Genomic DNA, 20,228 nt, shown 5'->3' on the forward strand with positions numbered 1-20,228 from the left:
CCAATCTTTTTGCATGTTTAGTGAAATACTTGTGAGTTAGCATGCGCGTCCACTGAGCTGGGATAAGTGAGATTCTTGCACTCTCATGTGCAAATCATGATTTAAATCAAATGATTTTTTTTTTAAAAATCATTGATTTAAATCAACAGATTTTTTTTATATATATTGATTTGAAAAGTTAAAAAACAGTGTTTAAAATTATTGATACTTTTATTATTTTCTTTTCTTAGTTTTAAAATTTATTTTAAATGAAGTGCTGCATTAATTAATTTTAGTTAACAAAATTACTTTCATTCTTCGTGTGTGATAAATTCCAACACATTAGAAATTACATTTTTAAAAATCTTTTAATGCTTGAAATTGAAAGTACAGATTAAAGAAAACATTCAGGGCTGTCTTAATATGGACTTGCATAGCTGTAGAAAATAATTAATAAACATGAATTTTTTTCACAAAAAAAAAATACAAATAATGTTAATTTAAATTCTACCTTATGATTGAAAAAGCATGGAGGTAAAATCTTCATTATATTTTATTGGTGGAAAATGTATATTTCTAAAGCTTGAGGTTATATTTAAAAAAAATTGCCCTAATTTGCTAAAAATAGAATAAAAATGCTGATTGATTCAGATATTTTTTTCTGATATAGTGTCATTCTTCCCCTTTAAACTCTATTTAAAGCTGTAGGGTTATTAACTGGTAACAGTGTGCATGTTTACAGTGTACATCTTTGACATTATCAGAAAGAAATTTTCTGAAAAAAAAATTCCAATGAGTACATAGATAGATTTTTTAATTTTTTTTTTTTTTTTTTTTTTTAGCTTAACTTATCTATTTTGATTTGGAATTAAGAATGAATATTTTGCTATTAAAATTTATAGATTAAATATTTGTTTATTTTTTGATGAATGACTACATTCATAAACACAGTCTGTTACATTTATTTTGTCATTTTAAAAATCAAAAGAAAGAAAATCACAATTTTAAATTAAAATTATGGTTCGCTAATTGAAACTTTGGTTTAATAGTTTAAGTATTCTTTAAATTCTCTATTTCATCTAGTCTTTAAATTTCAATCTTGCATTTGTTTCGAAATGGTTGCTATGCATTCAAAGCTATGTATTATAATGAAAAATTGTTTTAGGTAGTTAAATCTTCTAAAATATTGTTATAATATAGTTTAATATTAATTTCATATTGATTAAACATTTATAAAGTTTTTTTTAATTATAAATCCAAGTTTTTACAATATATTTGAATAAAAATCAAAAAAATCCGATTTAAATAAAAAAAATCTGATTTTTTTTTTCTTTCAAAGAAAAAAAATCAAAAAAATTACAAACCCTGCTCGTGTGCAACTCTGCTGCATTTTGCAAGATATTCTCAATTTCAAGCTTCATTTTCCACCCTCTGATATCGAGCTGAAAAATCTCTCCAGTATTTTATAATGGCTGATATAATCAAGAAAAGAGTTCTTTGTCAGAAACTAGTTATTTTATCATGATCATGTAAAGTCTTTGAAATTTATTTTGCATTTTGTTAATGTATATTGTGCTTAAAAATATTTTTTAATTGCTTAAAAAGTACTTATTTTTTGTTGAAAGATTTGGCTATACACCCTGAATAAGATTTTAAATTAATTGTTCTGGTTTATTTCCAAAGATATCAAGTCCAGTCCTGTCCATAATCTGAAACTGGGCTATACCTGGCCTGAAGTTGAACTGAATCCTCCTTACCTTGGCCTGAAATTGAGTGAAAAATACATGGAATCCTAACATTACATCCTAATTTGGGTGTAAGTAACGAAAACCACTTGTGTACTGTTGATGTTCCTGTTAGATATGAAATATCTTTTTGTGATACGGAACAGACATTCTCATCTGTTGCATGAAATATGTATATTTTTCATCAGATATCATATATGTATCAGCTCATCATTTGTATACAAAAATGGAAAACATATGTAATCATATGAAAATTTCAAGGCTGTAAAAAGTTTTCATTGACAATGTAATAGTTGTCACTATTTGAAAAAAAAATTAGCCTTATTGAGAAAAAGTATTTTGATTTTGTTCAATGGGCCTAAAATTTTATTTATTATTAAGTGAAAAAGTTTTTTTTAATTTTTTATTTAGGTGAAAAAGTTTGGTTAAAATAGGAATGCACAACATGCGGCCCGCCAACTGTTGTTGTGCAGCCCGCAGGAGCTTCTGAATGCATAAAAAATTTCCTTTCAATTTCGTTTTTTTTTTTAAATTTTATAAATTTTATTTAGTTAAAATATTTAATTCAAATTTATATTACTCTATAAAATATGTATATTTTTAGCACTTTCATTCCATAAGAATTTGTATCTCTCCTATATATATTGGTAAATAAACTAATTATTGAGAAAAATGGAAAAAGTTTTTTTAAAAGAAAGTATTGGTTGTTTTAGTTATAAATAAATTCAAATAATTAAAAATATTTAATTTTCTGAAGTATGTTATTAAGTTTTCTGACAGAAATATTTAATGCTTAGAACATTAATGTTTTTATAAAAATTATCATATTTGCCGCGGACATGACTAAATATGCGTGCGACCCTTTGTTAATCTACCCGCTGTGCAAATGACCCTTCACTTATAAAGCTTGTGCACCCCTAGTTTAAAATTTACATTTTTTTTTCGAAACAAAAGCATGATACAAATTTTAGTTTTTAAGTTTAAAAATTTAATATTTAGAAAGAAAATTACTTTTTTTAAAAGGTTATGCATGGAATTTATTATTTAGGTCACCTGAAATCTGAATTAGAAATAATTGTTTTTCAGGTTTAACTGTATTTTCAATTTTCAACTCCATCTATAGGTTAGGTTACTATCCAGATTCCAGATATTTAAGTAGATAACAGAGGGTTTAAATATAATATTTTTACATGAGACTCTTCCTAACTTCCTAAACTTTAATGTAATGAAAGAAAATGCTGTATTGAGTATTTATTTTTCTTAACCGCTTCCCTCTATTTGGAATAGTGAATTTGTAATGAAACTGGGAAGTTCTTCAATAGCAGGTGTTTATGGTCATATAAAAAGAATCATTATGCATAACGTTGTTACCTAGCCTAATTGTTACCATAAATACTCAGAATAATAAGTTTAAAATATATTAAGTAAAACTTGACTCCATCAAATTTTTTAAATGTTTAATATCAATATTTTTGTCATATGGTCGCCAATTGGCAACTTTTCTCGGAATTGTTCCCATCCTTCTCCCAAAAGTGGCGTAATAAAGTCAGGTGACAAAGAGGGAACCAAATGCTAATTCCTGGTAAATGAACAATACATATGCAGTAAAAAAAAAATTTAAATAAATATGTAAATAATTTAAATAGTTACATTTTAAGCAAAATAGTTTCACATGCTTTTTTATTTTTTTTTCATGATTTGGGTTGATCAGTATTTTCTAATCTCATGCTCGACTGTTACTGTACACAGAGATGATTGTGCTCCGGAAAAAATCTGGACTTTTCGCTAACCGCGATCCAGAAATTTCCGGAAATCCAAAGTCTAGAAGTTTCAAGAAATTATTGATCACATTTATATATTAAAATATTTTTTATTTAAAAATATTAGAACTAGAATTTATGTTTGACTTCTCTTCCATTTGAAACTATTTTTTCTGGTGAAATAATAAATGTGATTAGAAATAAAAATAAACTTATACATAATTATTAATTTAAATTATGCTGCATGTAATTTATTTAGAATTTCATGTTGTGAAAATATCAATGGTCTAAATTTAAAAAAGACGATAATTTTTTGAAACGTGTCATTAATGATTTTACTGAAGAAATGTTCAGGATTTTTCAGTTGGGATCACAATCACCCCTGTGTACATTTGTTAACTTAAAAACTAAAATTTGTATTATGATTTGAAGGGAAAAAAATTTTTAATGTATGTTTTTGAGCTTAAAAAAGAACTTAACTGTAGGCTCATTCTAAAAGACCTCAATATTTTTGGAGAGTATGTTACTACAGCGAAAACTTATTTATGGTCTCAAAATTTTGAATATCGAAAAAAATTGTTTTTCATGATACACTCTTATGTCTATGATTTTTCTTTTTTAATTGAGAGTTGTAATAATTGCTGATTGTTTTCATTCACTGTATTCTCTGTCACCCAATGCTTAGACTATAAGCCATTTGTTCTTTCATTACTTATTTGTTTGTTTGTTTTTTCTGATTATTTAATTATTATTTAAGATATGGGATTTTATATTCAGAACACAGATATTTTGGATGAACTTAAAATATTAACAACTGAGCATAGTATGCAATGATAGAAGGGAAATTTATTTTAATGTCAAATAACGATAAAATTTATGACTATTTTTTTTAATAACAAAATAAATTATATCTACAGCCCCTGGACAAATTATTAGACACACTGTAAGATTCTATGTAAAATCTTAATTATCAGGTGATAGACTATACAGTGTGTCTAATACTTTGACTAGATATGATATATTGTTAAACTATATCATGCAAAATTATATTGTTTAGTATATAAATATGAGTTGGTTTTAGTTGTTTAAAATGCTTCTTTTTTTTGTTTAGTTAGTAGTCTCAGATGCCCAGAATCTATAAAATTGTAATTTCTATTAAAAAAAAAAAATTTCTTTCATAAATGTGTTATATTTTTGTAGTTGTGGTGGTTGTTCACATTTTCAATAAATCTGAATCTCTTGAATCTCAATTCTTATTAATAATTGAACTTTTTAAAACAGATTGCAATGCTTGCGTTTCAATATTGTGTTGTGTCTAACCCTAGTTGCAAAATGAAATCTGTTCAAAATTAATTGTTATTTTTATAGGCTCATATTTCATTTTCAATTGGCTATTTCATTAAAACAATATTTATCATTGGTTGAAACTCAACAGGGTTCCCACGGTCCTTAAAAACTTCAAAAAAAAATTTTTTTGAAAAATGAGGGCTTTTAAATGTACTTAATTTTGGTGCAAGGCTTTTAAAAGTCCTTAATTTTTCAGTATCACTATAGTCAGAGATGATTGTGCTCCGGAAAACATCTGGATTTTTCGCTAACCAGGACTTCACTATATCTGTTCCGCAAACAGTTTTAACTAATGGTTCTAATAATGGCTTTTATGACACATCATTTAAATAAATGATCAATGAAATGAAATACAAAAATGACTGAAAAATAATGCGTAGTAAAAAAAAAATTTTAACTTTTATTTTTTATTACTCTTTGTCTTGTGTGTAAATTTTTTTTTTATAATTTCTAGCTGATGAGCAATCCTCAACATCAGATAGGGAAACACTTCCTGACTCTTCGATAATTTTTCCTGAATTTATGTTATTCCGCTTTTTTTAAACCTGTCTATCCAGCCATTCGAACACATAAAAGTACACTTACCGAATTCATCGGCTTTAAATTGAAGCCTTTGTCCAGATACTAGAAGATGGCGGCTTCATTGAATGCTGAACGAATTCAATAATGAAGCAAACAAGAAAAAAATGCTTATTGCTAAATAGTTTTAAAAATCGGTATATGTATTTATTTTGAAGTAGAAATTTCAAAATTATTACAAAATATGAAGAAAATAAATCAGTCGAAGACAGAAAAAAGTTTGTAATATCCAACTATCTCTCTTTTTTTGTTTCACTATATCTGCAAAAAGTAACATTATATGTGTGTAGCAAGGCACGGGAGCGAACATTTTGTCCACTATATTCGGGAGTTCACTATAAACCGTGTTCACTATAGCTGGGTTTGACTATATATCGAAACTAATGATCTCAGATTCCTTAGTATTTTGCATATTTTTATTAATATATACGATTTGCCTTTTGCAAAATAAATCTTAATTAACAAAGATTAATTTTCAAAATTTTTCTTTTATATGATTGTTTTTCAATTTTAAGTTTCTGACACCTTTTTTTATGATCTACTTCTATAAGAGGAAAAACATTATATGAAAAAAAAAAATTTCATAATTTTAACTCCGAAGCATGAGTAGATTTGAAATATGTCATTAAAAAATACACAATTTTCGAATCTATCTTTACAAATAAAAATAAAAAAATTATACAGCGAAAAGGTTCTGCTTTTTATTTATGTTTCAAATAAATTTACTATTTCAAAAATTTGTAATTTTTCCTCACCAATTTATATGAATTATTATATGAAATATTTTAATTATTATTTGTATTAATTTTCATTAATTAATTACATGAATTGTTATTTATATAAATTATTATTATAATTAATTATTCAATGAATTATTTAATTCAAAAGTAAATAATTCAAGATACTTGGTAGAGCGATTGAAATTCATGCATATTTTATGTTGGAACTGTTTTTTTCGATGCTATCTATTTTTATTTGCAAAGGTACTAATGTGATTAGAATATATGATTTCTTTTTCAATTTGTTTTATCTGATTGTGTTGCTATTCTGTTTACTCACTGATTATTTTTTTTTCAATTTTGTAAAACATTTTGTGCCCAAATAAAGGATGAAATTTTTAACTACATGTTGCATTTTAATTTTTTTGCTTTTCATCACTTTTTTTCAGCTTTTTTACTATTGAATCTTGCATCAAAAATCCGCTTGAACTGAGAAAAAAATTTTTTATCAAAATTGTCAAATTATAATGTATATATAAGAATTTTTTAGAAAAAATATCTGTGAATGATAATGAGCCACTTTTGTAATGTAGATCAAATATAAAAATGAGGCAATGTAAGTTCCATCAAAAGGTCCTCCATGAAGGCAAATTTCTCGCAATACTTCATCAAGGGCAGGGATGGCGAACCTTTATGCACCAGCGTGCCATTTTTTTCTAGAAAATTGTTTAATGAGGTCATAGACGCGCCGACAAATAGTTTTGACTTCGTGATTATTGGATAAATAATAATATTAAATACTATCAACTCAAAACTCTTTTTTTACTGAGAAAAAAAAAGTACATTTTGCAATGTCTCAGTTATAGGCGTAATTCAACTTAAAGTAACAGTGTGACTTCTGTTGCTGCAGATTAGATGACAATTTATATTAGTGATATAAGATGTTAGTTTAAGCAGAACTGTTAATTTTTCTTTGCTAGTTATTTATTGTTAGCTTGTTAATTTTTTTTAATTTTAATCTTTTCTTTGTGATCGGTGACGTGCCCAAAATATTGAATAACGTGCCATAAATGGCACGCGTGTCATTGGTTCGCCATCCCTGATCTAGGGTTTTTCCTTGTCTTCAGGTTTGGGTTCAAAGTTACAAGTCTACGGAGTTGAACTTTAGCAGTAGTAAACCCAAAATTGGGTTAACTGTTCAACGACGGTTATAAAGTAACTTATACTAAAGGATCTCTGAGAAAGCTGGAAACGGTTCTGCAATAGAAACTATTTTGAAATAATAAATGTACAGTGCCCAAAATAAAAAATCTGAATAACTTTTGATATAATAATCGGATTTTCACGCTCGAGGACTCAATGCTTCGAAAAGGTGACTTCAAATTTGCTAATTAATTAGTGCACACAATATTTTAAGATGCGAAATCAGATGCAAAAACGTATTTTTACTCAATAATAGTCTTTTTTTTTTCTTCAGATACGATTTCAGACAAAAGACACGGCGTTAGCGACAATCTCGTACAAATTCTGCCAATAGTTTGGTCAGGACAGCTGTTCAAAGTTTGGACCCCTTAATGTTAATTTTATTTTCTGGGTATTTCGCCATAATTCAAATTTTTTTTAAACTGACGAATCACGCACACAAATGTAAAATTCATCTTATCAATCAAAGATAATTCCATGCGAAGAATAACTTTTATTCTATATTTTTTATTTAAGACTGGTCAAGAAAATTTTGTTTTAAAATTAATAAATTTTTTTAATTAGTTAAAAAAAAATCAAATTTTTTTTTAAACTAACTGACAAATGTTTTGCACACAAATGTAAAATTCATTATATCAATCAAAGATAATTCCATGCGAAAAATAATTTTTAATTAGCCTTTAAAAATTGTCTTCGGCAGCCATGTATGGACCATAGAGCCCTACTTAGGGTCCGAGTTTGAAAATTATACCTTGATATTAAAGGGAGCTAGGGGGTCTCGAAGTTTGAACCTTACTCGCGCCATTTTATATTTTTATTCTTTTTTTTTTATTATTCCATTACGCTTTCTTTGCTGGATTTCATACACAGAAAACACCCCATGCATGCTAAAATATTCAAAATGTTACAAAAGAAGTCGAAAAAGAGCAAATAAATTGATTTTCCTGGATTTTTCCAGCTTTTTCAAATTTTACTAATAAAAAAAATTATTTCCTACATGCAGGACCCACCAGAATATCGAAAAACACATTAAAAAAATAATATTATTTAAAACAAACAAAAAAAAAGAACATTTTTTGAAAATTTGTCCGTCCCTGGGATTCGAACCCCCTCCAGCAGCGGGCACCTGCTCCTGGTTAGTAAACAAAATTTATTTTGGCAGATTGTGGGCCCACTAATTGGTATATAAAAAAATCCTTCAGTACAATTGTTCGATACATTAAATTCTAATTTTGGGCGGAGTTTGAAATTTATAGGTTAATATTATAGGGAGTTACGAGGTGTGATGTGTGCGTGCCTCCTGATATGACTTCTGTCCCTTTTTCAGCCATTATTCGCTCCTTAACAAAGAAAAATATTTCTTTACACATATAGAAGACTTTATTCGCCTTAAAATATTGAAAAGAAGCTAAAAAAATAATATAAATTAAAATAAATAAATAAATAAAATTTATCCGTTTATTAGCTATTTTTCGCTATTTCCCAAAGAAAAAATAGTTTTTTTTTGTATACAGAACACTTGATTCACGTTAAAATATCAAAAAATATATTTAAAAAAATAATATTAAAAAAAAAATGTTAAATGTCGATCGTCGCAGGGTTTCGAACCCATGGCACCCGGAACAGCAAATCTAACTTGCCACACAGGTTTACCAACTGCGCCATGCTTCACATGCCTACTCCGCGAATATTTAGCATAAAACACCTCCTCCCGGTTAGTAAACAAAATTTATTTTGGCCCATTGTGGGCCCATTAAGAGTTCTATAAAAAAATCCTTCGGTACAATTGCTTGATACATTAAATTCTAATTTTGGGCTGAGTTTGAAATTTATAGGTAAATATTATAGGGATTTACGGGGTGTCATGTGTGCGTGCCTCCTGATATGACTTCCGTCCCTTTTTCAGCCATTAATCGCTCTTTAACAAAGAAAAATATTTCTTTTGACATATTTGACACTTTATTCGTTTTAAAATATTGAAAAGAAGTTAAGAAAATAATATAAATTAAAATAAATAAATAAATAAAAATTATCCGAAATTTATCCGCTTATTAGCTATTATTCGCTATTTCCCAAAGAAAAAATAGTTTTTTTTTATATACAGAACACTTGATTCACGTTAAAATATCAAAAAATATATTTAAAAAAATAATATTAAAAAAAAAATGTTAAATGTCGATCGTCGCAGGGTTTCGAACCCATGGCACCCGGGACAACAAATCTAACTGGCCACACAGCTTTACCAACTGCGCCATGATTCACATGCCTGTCCCGAAAATATTTAGCTTAAAACACCTCCTCCCGGTTAGTAAACAAAACTTATTTTGGCAGATTGTGGGCCCACTAATCGGTATATAAAAACATTCTTCAGTACAATTGTTCGATACATTAAATTCTAATTTTGGGCGGAGTTTGAAATTTATAGATTAATATTATAGGGAGTTACAGGCACTGTGTGTGCGAGCCTCCTGATATGACTTCTGTCCCTTTTTTAGCCTTTATTCGCTCTTTAACAAAGAAAAACATTTCTTTTCACATATAAAAGACTTTATTCGCATTAAAATATTGAAAGGAAGTTAAAAAAATAATATAAATTAAAATAAATAAATAAATAAAATTTATCCGAAATTTATCCGATTATTAGCTATTATTCGCTATTTCCCCAAGAAAAAATAGTTTTTTTTTATATACCGAACACTTGATTCAGGTTAAAATTTAAAAAAATATATTGAAAAAAAAATAATATAAGAAAAAGGAAAAATTTGAATGTCGACCGTCGCAGGGTTTTGAACCCATGGCCCCCGGAACAACAAATCTACCTTGCCACCTAGGTTTACCAACTGCGCAATGATTCATATGCCTGTCCCGCGAATATTTAGCTTAAAATACCTCCTCCCGGTTAGCAAACAAAACTTATTTTGGAAGATTGTGGGCCCACTAATCGGTATATAAAAAAATCCTTCTGTGCAATTGTTCGATACATTAAATTCTAATTTTGGGCGGAGTTTGAAATTTATAGATTAATATTATAGGGAGTTACAGCCACTGTGTGTGCGAGCCTCCTGATATGACTTCTGTCCCTTTTTTAGCCTTTATTCGCTCTTTAACAAAGAAAAACATTTCTTTTCACATATAAAAGACTTTATTCGCATTAAAATATTGAAAGGAAGTTAAAAAAACAATATAAATTAGAATAAATAAATAAATAAAAATTATCCGAAATTTATCCGTTTATTAGCTATTTTTCGCTATTTCCCCCAAAAAAATTGGGGGGTTTTTTTGTATACAGAACACTTGATTCAAGTTAAAATATCAAAAAATATATTAAAAAATATAATATAAAGAAAAATGTTAAATGTCGATCGTCGCAGGGTTTCGAACCCATGGCCCCCGGAACAGCAAATCTAACTTGCCACACAGGTTTACCAACTGCGCCATGATTCATATGCCTGTCCCACGAATATTTAGCTCAAAACACCACCGCCCGGTTAGTAAACAAAACTTATTTTGGCAGATTGTGGGCCCACTAATTGGTATATAAAAAAATCCTTCGGCACAATTGTTCGATACATTAAATTCTAATTTTGGGCGGAGTTTGTAATTTATAGGTTAATATTATAGGGAGTTACGAGGTGTGATGTGTGCGTGCCTCCTGATATGACTTCTGTCCCTTTTTCAGCCATTATTCGCTCCTTAACAAAGAAAAATATTTCTTTTCACATATAGAACACTTTATTCGCTTAAAAATTGTGAAAAGAAGTTAACAAAATAATATAAATTGAAATAAATAAATAAGTAAAAATTATCCGAAATTTATCCGTTTATTAGCTATTTTTCGCTATTTCCCAAAGAAAAAATAGTTTTTTTTTGTATACAAAACACTTGATTTACGTTAAATTATCAAAAAATATATTTAAAAAAATAATATTAAAAAAAAAATGTTAAATGTCGATCGTCGCAGGGTTTCGAACCCATGGCACCCGGAACAGCAAATCTAACTTGCCACCAAGGTTTACCAATTGCGGCATGATTCATATGCCTGTCCCACGAATATTTAGCTTAAAACACCTCCTCCCGGTTAGTAAACAAAACTTATTTTGGCAGATTGTGGGCCCACTAATCGGTATATAAAAACATTCTTCAGTACAATTGTTCGATACATTAAATTCTAATTTTGGGCGGAGTTTGAAATTTATAGATTAATATTATAGGGAGTTACAGGCACTGTGTGTGCGAGCCTCCTGATATGACTTCTGTCCCTTTTTTAGCCTTTATTCGCTCTTTAACAAAGAAAAACATTTCTTTTCACATATAAAAGACTTTATTCGCATTAAAATATTGAAAGGAAGTTAAAAAAATAATATAAATTAAAATAAATAAATAAATAAAATTTATCCGAAATTTATCCGATTATTAGCTATTATTCGCTATTTCCCCAAGAAAAAATAGTTTTTTTTTATATACCGAACACTTGATTCAGGTTAAAATTTAAAAAAATATATTGAAAAAAAAATAATATAAGAAAAAGGAAAAATTTGAATGTCGACCGTCGCAGGGTTTTGAACCCATGGCCCCCGGAACAACAAATCTACCTTGCCACCTAGGTTTACCAACTGCGCAATGATTCATATGCCTGTCCCGCGAATATTTAGCTTAAAATACCTCCTCCCGGTTAGCAAACAAAACTTATTTTGGAAGATTGTGGGCCCACTAATCGGTATATAAAAAAATCCTTCTGTGCAATTGTTCGATACATTAAATTCTAATTTTGGGCGGAGTTTGAAATTTATAGATTAATATTATAGGGAGTTACAGGCACTGTGTGTGCGAGCCTCCTGATATGACTTCTGTCCCTTTTTTAGCCTTTATTCGCTCTTTAACAAAGAAAAACATTTCTTTTCACATATAAAAGACTTTATTCGCATTAAAATATTGAAAGGAAGTTAAAAAAACAATATAAATTAGAATAAATAAATAAATAAAAATTATCCGAAATTTATCCGTTTATTAGCTATTTTTCGCTATTTCCCCCAAAAAAATTGGGGGGTTTTTTTGTATACAGAACACTTGATTCAAGTTAAAATATCAAAAAATATATTAAAAAATATAATATAAAGAAAAATGTTAAATGTCGATCGTCGCAGGGTTTCGAACCCATGGCCCCCGGAACAGCAAATCTAACTTGCCACACAGGTTTACCAACTGCGCCATGATTCATATGCCTGTCCCACGAATATTTAGCTCAAAACACCACCGCCCGGTTAGTAAACAAAACTTATTTTGGCAGATTGTGGGCCCACTAATTGGTATATAAAAAAATCCTTCGGCACAATTGTTCGATACATTAAATTCTAATTTTGGGCGGAGTTTGTAATTTATAGGTTAATATTATAGGGAGTTACGAGGTGTGATGTGTGCGTGCCTCCTGATATGACTTCTGTCCCTTTTTCAGCCATTATTCGCTCCTTAACAAAGAAAAATATTTCTTTTCACATATAGAACACTTTATTCGCTTAAAAATTGTGAAAAGAAGTTAACAAAATAATATAAATTGAAATAAATAAATAAGTAAAAATTATCCGAAATTTATCCGTTTATTAGCTATTTTTCGCTATTTCCCAAAGAAAAAATAGTTTTTTTTTGTATACAAAACACTTGATTTACGTTAAATTATCAAAAAATATATTTAAAAAAATAATATTAAAAAAAAAATGTTAAATGTCGATCGTCGCAGGGTTTCGAACCCATGGCACCCGGAACAGCAAATCTAACTTGCCACCAAGGTTTACCAATTGCGGCATGATTCATATGCCTGTCCCACGAATATTTAGCTTAAAACACCTCCTCCCGGTTAGTAAACAAAACTTATTTTGGCAGATTGTGGGCCCACTAATCGGTATATAAAAACATTCTTCAGTACAATTGTTCGATACATTAAATTCTAATTTTGGGCGGAGTTTGAAATTTATAGGTTAATATTATAGGGAGTTACGAGGTGTGATGTGTGCGTGCCTCCTGATATGACTTCTGTCCCTTTTTCAGCCATTATTCGCTCCTTAACAAAGAAAAATATTTCTTTTCATATATAGAAGACTTTATTCGCTAAAAAATATTGAAAAGAAGTTAAAAAAAATAATATAAATTGAAATATATAAATAAGTAAAAATTATCCGAAATTTATCCGTTTATTAGCTATTATTCGCTATTTCCCAAAAAAAAATTGTTTTTTTTTTATATACAGAACACTTGATTCACGTTAAAATATCAAAAAATATGTTAAAAAAAGTAATATAAAAAAAAAGAAAAAATTTGAATGTCGATCGTCGCAGGGATTCGAACCCATGGCCCCCGGGACAGCAAATATAACTTGCCACACAGCTTTACCAACTGCGCCATGATTCATATTCCTGCCCCTCGAATATTTAGCTTAAAACACCTCCTCCCGGTTAGTGAACAAAACTTATTTTGGCAGATTGTGGACCCACTAATCGGTATATAAAAAAATCCTTCGGTGCAATTGTTCGATACATTTAATTCTAATTTTGGGCGGAGTTAGAAATTTATAGGTCAATATTATAGGGAGTTACGAGGTGTGATGTATGCGTGCCTCCTGATATGACATCTGTCCCTTTTTCAGCCATTATTCGCTCCTTAACAAAGAAAAATATTTCTTTTCACATATAGAACACTTCATTCGCTTTAAAATATTAAAAAGAAGTTAAAAAAAAACAATATGAATTAGAATAAATAAATAAGTAAAAATTATCCGAAATTTATCCGTTTATTAGCTATTTTTCGCTATTTCCCCCCAAAAAATTGGGTTTTTTTGTATACAGAACACTTGATTCAAGTTAAAATATCAAAAAATATATTAAAAAAAATAATATAAAAAAAAATGTTAAATGTCGATCGTCGCAGGGTTTCGAACCCATGGCCCCCGGAACAGCAAATCTAACTTGCCACACATCTTTACCAACTGCGCCATGATTCACATGCCTGCTCCGCGAATATTTAGCTTAAAACACCGCCTCCCGGTTAGTAAACAAAACTTATTTTGGCAGATTGTGGGCCCACTAATCGGTACATAAAAAAATCCTTCGGTGCAATTGTTCGATGCATTAAATTCTAATTTTGGGCGGAGTTTGAAATTTATAGGTCAATATTATAGGGAGTTATGGGGTGTGATGTGTGCGCGCCTCCTGATATGACTGCTGTCCCTTTTTTAGCCTTTATTCGCTCTTTAACAAAGAAAAACATTTCTTTTCACATATAAAAGACTTTATTCGCATTAAAATATTGAAAGGAAGTTAAAAAAATAATATAAATTAAAATAAATAAATAAATAAAATTTATCCGAAATTTATCCGATTATTAGCTATTATTCGCTATTTCCCCAAGAAAAAATAGTTTTTTTTTATATACCGAACACTTGATTCAGGTTAAAATTTAAAAAAATATATTGAAAAAAAAATAATATAAGAAAAAGGAAAAATTTGAATGTCGACCGTCGCAGGGTTTTGAACCCATGGCCCCCGGAACAACAAATCTACCTTGCCACCTAGGTTTACCAACTGCGCAATGATTCATATGCCTGTCCCGCGAATATTTAGCTTAAAATACCTCCTCCCGGTTAGCAAACAAAACTTATTTTGGAAGATTGTGGGCCCACTAATCGGTATATAAAAAAATCCTTCTGTGCAATTGTTCGATACATTAAATTCTAATTTTGGGCGGAGTTTGAAATTTATAGATTAATATTATAGGGAGTTACAGGCACTGTGTGTGCGAGCCTCCTGATATGACTTCTGTCCCTTTTTTAGCCTTTATTCGCTCTTTAACAAAGAAAAACATTTCTTTTCACATATAAAAGACTTTATTCGCATTAAAATATTGAAAGTAAGTTAAAAAAACAATATAAATTAGAATAAATAAATAAATAAAAATTATCCGAAATTTATCCGTTTATTAGCTATTTTTCGCTATTTCCCCCAAAAAAATTGGGGGGTTTTTTTGTATACAGAACACTTGATTCAAGTTAAAATATCAAAAAATATATTAAAAAATATAATATAAAGAAAAATGTTAAATGTCGATCGTCGCAGGGTTTCGAACCCATGGCCCCCGGAACAGCAAATCTAACTTGCCACTCAGGTTTACCAACTGCGCCATGATTCATATGCCTGTCCCACGAATATTTAGCTTAAAACACCACCGCCCGGTTAGTAAACAAAACTTATTTTGGCAGATTGTGGGCCCACTAATTGGTATATAAAAAAATCCTTCGGCACAATTAATCGATACATTAAATTCTAATTTTGGGCGGAGTTTGTAATTTATAGGTTAATATTATAGGGAGTTACGAGGTGTGATGTGTGCGTGCCTCCTGATATGACTTCTGTCCCTTTTTCAGCCATTATTCGCTCCTTAACAAAGAAAAATATTTCTTTTCACATATAGAACACTTTATTCGCTTAAAAATTGTGAAAAGAAGTTAACAAAATAATATAAATTGAAATAAATAAATAAGTAAAAATTATCCGAAATTTATCCGTTTATTAGCTATTTTTCGCTATTTCCCAAAGAAAAAATAGTTTTTTTTTTGTATACAAAACACTTGATTTACGTTAAATTATCAAAAAATATATTTAAAAAAATAATATTAAAAAAAAAATGTTAAATGTCGATCGTCGCAGGGTTTCGAACCCATGGCACCCGGAACAGCAAATCTAACTTGCCACCAAGGTTTACCAATTGCGGCATGATTCATATGCCTGTCCCACGAATATTTAGCTTAAAACACCTCCTCCCGGTTAGTAAACAAAACTTATTTTGGCAGATTGTGGGCCCACTAATCGGTATATAAAAACATTCTTCAGTACAATTGTTCGATACATTAAATTCTAATTTTGGGCGGAGTTTGAAATTTATAGGTTAATATTATAGGGAGTTACGAGGTGTGATGTGTGCGTGCCTCCTGATATGACTTCTGTCCCTTTTTCAGCCATTATTCGCTCCTTAACAAAGAAAAATATTTCTTTTCATATATAGAAGACTTTATTCGCTAAAAAATATTGAAAAGAAGTTAAAAAAAATAATATAAATTGAAATATATAAATAAGTAAAAATTATCCGAAATTTATCCGTTTATTAGCTATTATTCGCTATTTCCCAAAAAAAAATTGTTTTTTTTTTTATATACAGAACACTTGATTCACGTTAAAATATCAAAAAATATGTTAAAAAAAGTAATATAAAAAAAAAGAAAAAATTTGAATGTCGATCGTCGCAGGGATTCGAACCCATGGCCCCCGGGACAGCAAATATAACTTGCCACACAGCTTTACCAACTGCGCCATGATTCATATTCCTGCCCCTCGAATATTTAGCTTAAAACACCTCCTCCCGGTTAGTAAACAAAACTTATTTTGGCAGATTGTGGACCCACTAATCGGTATATAAAAAAATCCTTCGGTGCAATTGTTCGATACATTTAATTCTAATTTTGGGCGGAGTTAGAAATTTATAGGTCAATATTATAGGGAGTTACGAGGTGTGATGTATGCGTGCCTCCTGATATGACATCTGTCCCTTTTTCAGCCATTATTCGCTCCTTAACAAAGAAAAATATTTCTTTTCACATATAGAACACTTCATTCGCTTTAAAATATTAAAAAGAAGTTAAAAAAAAACAATATGAATTAGAATAAATAAATAAGTAAAAATTATCCGAAATTTATCCGTTTATTAGCTATTTTTCGCTATTTCCCCCCAAAAAATTGGGTTTTTTTGTATACAGAACACTTGATTCAAGTTAAAATATCAAAAAATATATTAAAAAAAATAATATAAAAAAAAATGTTAAATGTCGATCGTCGCAGGGTTTCGAACCCATGGCCCCCGGAACAGCAAATCTAACTTGCCACACATCTTTACCAACTGCGCCATGATTCACATGCCTGCTCCGCGAATATTTAGCTTAAAACACCGCCTCCCGGTTAGTAAACAAAACTTATTTTGGCAGATTGTGGGCCCACTAATCGGTACATAAAAAAATCCTTCGGTGCAATTGTTCGATGCATTAAATTCTAATTTTGGGCGGAGTTTGAAATTTATAGGTCAATATTATAGGGAGTTATGGGGTGTGATGTGTGCGCGCCTCCTGATATGACTTCCGTCCCTTTTTCAGCCATTATTCATTCTTCAGCAAAGAAAAATATTTCTTTTAAAATATAGAACACTTTATTCGCTTTAAAATATTGAAAAGAAGTAAAAAAAATGATATAAATTAAAATAAATAAATAAATAAAAATTATCCGAAATTTATCCGTTTATTAGCTATTATTCGCTATTTCCCGAAGAAAAAATATTTTTTTTTTATATACAGAACACTTGATTCACGTTTAAATATCAAAAAATATATTTAAAAAAATTATATAAAAAAAAAGAAAAAATTTGAATGTCGACCGTCGCAGGTATTCGAACCCATGTCCCCCGGGACAACAAATCTAACTTGTCACACACCTTACCAACTGCGCCATGCTTCACATGCCTACCCCGCGAATATTTAACTTAAAACACCTCCACCCGGATAGTAAACAAAATTTTTTTGGCCCACTGTGGGCCCACTAATAGGTATATAAAAAAATCCTTCGGTACATGTGGTTGATACATTATATTCTAATTTTGGGTGGAGTTTGAAATTTATAGGTTAATATTATAGGGAGTTACGGGGTGTGATGTGTGCGTGAATCCTGATATGACTTCTGTCTCTTTTTCAGCCATTATTCACTCTTAAGCATTTGAAAAATATTTCTTCTCACATATAGAACACTTTATTTGCTTTAAAATATTTAAAAGAAGTTTAAAAAAATAATATAAATTAAAATAAATAAATAAATAAAAATTATCCGAAATTTATCCGTTTATTAGCTATTTTTCGCTATTTCCCATAGAAAAAATAGTTTTTTTTGTATACAGAGCACTTGATTCACGTAAAAATATCAAAAAATATATTAAAAAACCTTAACAAAAAAAAAAATTTGAATGTCGACCGTCGCAGGTATTTGAACCCATTGCCCCCGGGACAACAAATCTAACTTGCCACACAGCTTTAGCAACTGCGCCATGCTTCACATGCCTACCCCGCGAATATTTAACTTAAAACTCCTCCACCCGGATAGTAAACAAAACTTATTTTGGCCCACTGTGGGCCCACTAATTGGTATATAAAAAAATCCTTCGGTTCAAGAGGTCGATACATTATATTCTAATTTTGGGCGAAGTTTGAAATTTATAGATTAATATTGTAGGGAGTTATGGGGTGTGATGTGTGCGTGCCACCTGATATGACTTCTGTCCCTTTTTCAGCCATTATTCGCTCCTTAACAAAGAAAAATATTTCTTTTCACATATAGAACACTTTATTCGCTTAAAAATTGTGAAAAGAAGTTAAAAAAATAATATAAATTGAAATAAGTAAATAAGTAAAAATTATCCGAAATTTATCCGTTTATTAGCTATTTTTCGCTATTTCCCAAAGAAAAAATAGTTTTTTTTTGTATACAGAACACTTGATTTACGTTAAAATATCAAAAAATATATTTAAAAAAATTATATAAAAAAAAAGAAAAAATTTGAATGTCGACCGTCGCAGGTATTCGAACCCATGTCCCCCGGGACAACAAATCTAACTTGTCACACACCTTACCAACTGCGCCATGCTTCACATGCCTACCCCGCGAATATTTAACTTAAAACACCTCCACCCGGATAGTAAACAAAATTTTTTTGGCCCACTGTGGGCCCACTAATAGGTATATAAAAAAATCCTTCGGTACATGTGGTTGATACATTATATTCTAATTTTGGGTGGAGTTTGAAATTTATAGGTTAATATTATAGGGAGTTACGGGGTGTGATGTGTGCGTGAATCCTGATATGACTTCTGTCTCTTTTTCAGCCATTATTCACTCTTAAGCATTTGAAAAATATTTCTTCTCACATATAGAACACTTTATTTGCTTTAAAATATTTAAAAGAAGTTTAAAAAAATAATATAAATTAAAATAAATAAATAAATAAAAATTATCCGAAATTTATCCGTTTATTAGCTATTTTTCGCTATTTCCCATAGAAAAAATAGTTTTTTTTGTATACAGAGCACTTGATTCACGTAAAAATATCAAAAAATATATTAAAAAACCTTAACAAAAAAAAAAAATTTGAATGTCGACCGTCGCAGGTATTTGAACCCATTGCCCCCGGGACAACAAATCTAACTTGCCACACAGCTTTAGCAACTGCGCCATGCTTCACATGCCTACCCCGCGAATATTTAACTTAAAACTCCTCCACCCGGATAGTAAACAAAACTTATTTTGGCCCACTGTGGGCCCACTAATTGGTATATAAAAAAATCCTTCGGTTCAAGAGGTCGATACATTATATTCTAATTTTGGGCGAAGTTTGAAATTTATAGATTAATATTGTAGGGAGTTATGGGGTGTGATGTGTGCGTGCCACCTGATATGACTTCTGTCCCTTTTTCAGCCATTATTCGCTCCTTAACAAAGAAAAATATTTCTTTTCACATATAGAACACTTTATTCGCTTAAAAATTGTGAAAAGAAGTTAAAAAAATAATATAAATTGAAATAAGTAAATAAGTAAAAATTATCCGAAATTTATCCGTTTATTAGCTATTTTTCGCTATTTCCCAAAGAAAAAATAGTTTTTTTTTGTATACAGAACACTTGATTTACGTTAAAATATCAAAAAATATATTTAAAAAAATTATATAAAAAAAAAGAAAAAATTTGAATGTCGACCGTCGCAGGTATTCGAACCCATGTCCCCCGGGACAACAAATCTAACTTGTCACACACCTTACCAACTGC

The 20,228-nt window shown here is 29.7% G+C and overlaps 1 protein-coding gene across 21 annotated transcripts in view; it reads left to right on the forward strand.

Moving 5' to 3' along the window:
• The window catches only part of LOC147806650 (transcription-associated protein 1-like), a 70,598-nt gene extending 64,062 nt beyond the window's left edge, over positions 1-6,536 (forward strand). For all 21 annotated transcript variants that reach the window (XM_087149231.1, XM_087149230.1, XM_087149222.1 and 18 more), the window contains one exon: positions 1,663-6,536. The gene's annotated coding sequence lies outside the window, so the exon portion shown is untranslated. The remainder of the gene's footprint in view (positions 1-1,662) is intronic.
• Positions 6,537-20,228: the final 13,692 nt, after the last annotated feature.

Source organism: Parasteatoda tepidariorum, chromosome 8 (assembly GCF_982258835.1).
Source record: "Parasteatoda tepidariorum strain Cologne lab strain chromosome 8, Ptep-v5.0, whole genome shotgun sequence".
Taxonomy (NCBI): Eukaryota; Metazoa; Arthropoda; class Arachnida; order Araneae; family Theridiidae; genus Parasteatoda; species Parasteatoda tepidariorum.